This window comes from Aethalodelphis obliquidens, unplaced genomic scaffold (genome assembly GCF_003676395.1).
Source record: "Aethalodelphis obliquidens isolate GAN/ISIS:26980383/991018 unplaced genomic scaffold, ASM367639v1 scaffold48, whole genome shotgun sequence".
NCBI lineage: Eukaryota > Metazoa > Chordata > Mammalia > Artiodactyla > Delphinidae > Aethalodelphis > Aethalodelphis obliquidens.
The window spans coordinates 13,248,104-13,252,814 of record NW_020837992.1 but is presented as its reverse complement, the minus strand read 5'-3'; the positions used below and the strand labels follow the sequence as shown (position 1 = coordinate 13,252,814).

Genomic DNA, 4,711 nt, shown 5'->3' with positions numbered 1-4,711 from the left:
CATACTGTTGTCTGTTCTGGGCATTAACATTAACATTTTATTTAGTGATTTTGATAGGTACAAAGTTATCTAAGTGCTTTAATTTGCACTTATTTGAGTAATAGTGAGGTTTGACTTAAAAAATAAATATTGGCCCTTTAAATTTTCTCTTTTGTGAATTTCCTACTTATTTCCTTTGTCTGCTTTTCCATTACTGTAATCAGTTTTTCCTATTTATTTGTATGTGTGCTTTATATTTTAGTGTCAGTGACTCCTTGTCTGTCATGCATGTTACCAAGCTTTTGTTCAGTTTGCCATTTGTCTTTAATTTTGATTTTGTTGATATACGTACAATTTAAAATTGTATGTAGCCAAATCTTGCTACAACTTGAAAAAATTGTCTTTGGTATTATCTTCCAGTAATTTTGTATTGATATAATTAGATATTTAAACCTTCCAGAACTGATTTTTTGTGTATTACTGAAGCCAAGACCTCACTGGATTGGTTTCTTATTCCCATCCTTCCACATTCATGTCAGTGAGAGCAGTCACGCTCAGGGCCAGGAGACTGAGTTGGAAATACCATTGTTCTAACTAGTGTGGCATCCACAGTGTACATATCAGTGAAGCCAGAGGAACATTCTGATAGAATTTGTGTTTGCTCTGATCTCATCTTGTTTTCTTCTGCATTTTCATCATCATTGTTTTTTTTTTCAGTTGAGATAACCACTTCCTTCCCTTTTTTTGGAAGTTCACTTTAGTGAGCTCAATGGGTGCTACAAACTGGCTAAATCTAGTTAAAAAAATCTAGCTGGGCCCACAGGCATTCCTTTCTATTATAAAGGCCTTAATATTTTTATTATTTTAGCTCAACAGCATTTTTTTTTTTTGCTTATTAATATTAGTTTATGGGAAATAGGCAATTACACAAAATACAGGATTGGAACCAAAATTTGTTTTCAAAATGTGAGTTTTGAGACTTGGAGGATTTCATTCGAAACTCTCATTTATATAATTACAAAAAAATTCATGTTTCAGGAAAACATACTTAATTTTAACATTATCACAAAGTTAGACAGTCAAGTATTTCAAGGGGAAACAAAACAGAAGCAGTGTTTACAAATTTAGACTACATGAAACATTGTGGAGACTCTCTTGTTAGTCAACAACACAATACATAATTTTACACACTACACTTCAAAAATGATGCATCTGTGAACAATATGATAAAGGTCATAATGTTGAAGACTTTAAATTCAAGGTTGGTAGAGTTGAAGACTAAATTCAAGGTCAAAGTCATACTAACAGACTTTAAATTCAAGGTTGTTGTGATGAAAACTCTAAATTCAAGGACAGACTGTCTAAGAAAGGACAAACAACTAGCATTCAAGCTATTTAGTCAATTAGTTCCCTGTGAGTACAAAATATATAGGAATCACTAAATGCATTAGCCTAATTACAAATTCTGTTCATTTCTAAATAACTTATAAGTCTTTTCACAGAATCATTGTCACATATTTTCTATCCTTGTGTAGGTATTTCTGCCTCATTTTAAATCCTTATTCAAAACAATTCTCTCCCATTTCCATATCTGTATAAGTATAAAATATTTTTAAACAAAGAAATGTCTGTTCTAGAAATTTCTAGAGAACTATTTTCCCACTAGAGAAAAAAAAGATTCCCATTTCCTCCTCTACCTCAAAAACACAAAGCAAACCCAAACAATCCAATTACTAAAGTAGTATCTCATAGAACCCAGGGCCTGGCACGATATTTCATGCTAGTTTTCCTGCTATAAGCTGAGAACAATTTGATTATTTACATTATTGAGAAATTTGTTCAACAGGCTGGATTCATCCCAGGGCTTCCATCAGCAGAGGCTTGCTTAAAAAAAGGCGAGAGCAGTGGCATCTTTGAAGGGGAGCATCAAAGACTCTCCTCCGTCTCTCCTCCTAGTATTCTTCATCAGATTCATCCATATCTGCCCAATGGTCATAATCGTCTACTTCCTCCTCCTCCTCTTCTTTCTCTTGCATCTCTTCATGTTTATTAGGACCCATTTCCAATCGAGCTATAGACACCCTGAGTGTCGGACATGCCATATGGAATCAGGGAAAGGTGACATTAAAGATCTTGTCTTTAAAGTAAAAAAAAAAAAAAAAAAGGAAGATATAATATCCTTCCATATAGCGTGATGTTATATATGAATATACAACTTGTGTATTCATATACCCAGCCTGGACTGATGACTGGAAATTTACCAACAACTCCAGGTCCTTGAACTTCTTTCTCATTACCTTTATTTTTTAAATTTTTTTTTTAAAGATTTTTTTGATGTGGGCCATTTTTAAAGTCTTTATTGAATTTGTTACACTACTGCTTCTGTTTTATGTTTTTGGTTTTTTGGCTGCAAGGCATGTGGGATCTTAGCTCCCTGACTGGGGTTCGAACCTGCACCCCCTGCACTGGAAGGCGAAGTCTTAATCACTGGACTGCCAGGAAAGTCCCTTCACATTACCTTTAGCATTTGTTATTCTCTGGGAGCGACTGTCTAACTGACAAGCCTTCTCAGGAAGTGCGTCTTTTGACATTTCAGTCCTGATTTGGTATGTGAAGAAATAGTGGGGTGGGTATACAGAGCTGAGTTCCTGCAGAAACGATGTGGAAACTGAAACTGTCATTGCTACACACTCCAGATCATAAACATATCTGAAAATTTGGTCTCTGATGATAGGGAAGCCACCTGATACAACATTGTTGACATAAGAAGTAAACCAGTCAGTAAAAGTAACACCTATGATAAACATGTCAGTAGCAGCTGGACTCTGAGCCGTTTGGTCAGACATTTGGTAGTGAGGTAGGAGATAGATGGGCCCTTGGGCTGGACAGCTGGTGTTTGTCAAGTGGAGTAAAACTGAAGCTTTGTTCTCACGCAGACGCTCCAAGGACAAAGCTAGTGGCAGAAGCTGAGCTCTGCTGAAGTAAAGAGATAAGATGACCACTCCTGAGATCAAGGAAAACTTCCCTGTCTGCATGTGAGCAGGAAGCCTCCTTGGGGGTCAAAAAGGGAGGGGATGCCACCCCATAATAAGTGTGGACATACCCCCCACAGGCCTCTGGGGTGGGATCCATCTTAGCAAAAAGTTGTGCATGCATGTTGGGGAGGGTCCTAGGGCAGGTCAGGTGTGAAGATAGAAATAAGAAAATTGGCCAAAGGTAAACAAAAACCCGGAAGGGCTGTCCCATATAAGTGATTTAAATCACCTCTTTATTGTGTTACTCATTTAGGATGCCCATACTCTTTCTCTCTGGGTGTGTATTTCTGCCTTGCTTCTGACTTAAATAAGCAAACTGCTTCTCTGTGTGCTCACCCACATGTTATGCTGTATCTCTAATAATAAACTTTGTACCTGTTTTTACAATTTTTGCCTCCTTGAAATATTCTTGCTTTCAAACAGGGAAAAGAGCCAGGGCCACTTTGCTGCTAGCCTCTAGTGCCTGGTGGTCTAGCGGCTAGGATTCCTGGTTTTCAGCTCAGGCGACCCACGTTCAATTCCTGGGCAGAGAACTAAGATCTCTCTTCAGGACCACTCATTGCTCTCTCTCCAAGATCAGTAGAAAACTTCATTTTTGTTTCAGCCCTTCCACTGCTATGTACCGACTCAAACCAGTATGTATGCAAAAAGTTAAAGGGAGAAAATATTTCAGTCCCTGTCTCTGCTGGAAGCCTCCAGCAGCTGTATAGATGTCTAACAAATCCTCAGAAAGATAGGATTAGACAGCACCATGCTTCCCAACAACCCAGGAACCACTAACTTCTGCCCATTGTGGATATGATAGTAACATCGATAATCATCTGGAAGTTTGAAGCCCATCTGAGCTTCTGCAGCATCTAGGTCTTCCTCTTAAGCACTCTCTTTCAGAGAGAAAACCATCTGGACATCTGGGTTACAAATATTTCTTGAGATCATCCCAGGCCTTTGTAATAGCAGCATAATGGTCAATATATCTTCCTATATCAGAAAAGTATCTGTGAAGAGGGATTTCCAACACTGGTTCTTCTGTGTTTTCTCTTCCTCAGGTATCAGCCAGTAGTTTTTGCAATGTCTTCTCCACAGCGAATCATGACTTGGTAGCTAAATCTTTAACTGACATAGCAACAATTGATTAGGTCTCGGTAGTCCAAGAAGGATAAGATGAGGAGCAGGGGATCGGTGGGCAGTGATTCCAGGGTCAGGGGTGCTGACTGGTCTCCATGGCCGCCATCTTGCCCGGCCCCTTGCAGGCCTGGCTCCACGCCCCCGCCCCAGACCCCGCAGCCACCACCCGCCTCCACGGCATTTGTAAGCTGTGCGTTCTATCCATGATGGGTATCAGATGGAGGTAGCTCGTCATTAGCTCCAAAGCCCTAGAAATCTTTTTGTCTCTAAAGAGGCAACATATAAGTGAATACTGTTGTGAATACCCAAGTGAATCCGTAAGCAATTGTGATATGGTGGAATCTGCCACTGATTCCTGATATAAAATTATGCAAGGGAAAGGAACTAACATTTATTGGGAACCAGATACTGTATGTACATTTACATAATTAAGTCCAAACTACAGTTTTGCCGAGGTTACATATTAGCAATCTGATTTTCAGAAGAAAAAATTGAAGCTAAGGGATTAATCAATTTGCCTAGAGTCGCGTAGCTGGTACAAGGTGGAGCTGACATTGAAATAGAGCTCTTAA

General features: G+C 39.0%; 1 pseudogene; it reads right to left on the bottom strand.

Moving 5' to 3' along the window:
- Window positions 1-1,814: 1,814 nt before the first annotated feature.
- Window positions 1,815-4,245, bottom strand: LOC113607368 (F-box only protein 3-like; annotated as a pseudogene).
- Window positions 4,246-4,711: the final 466 nt, after the last annotated feature.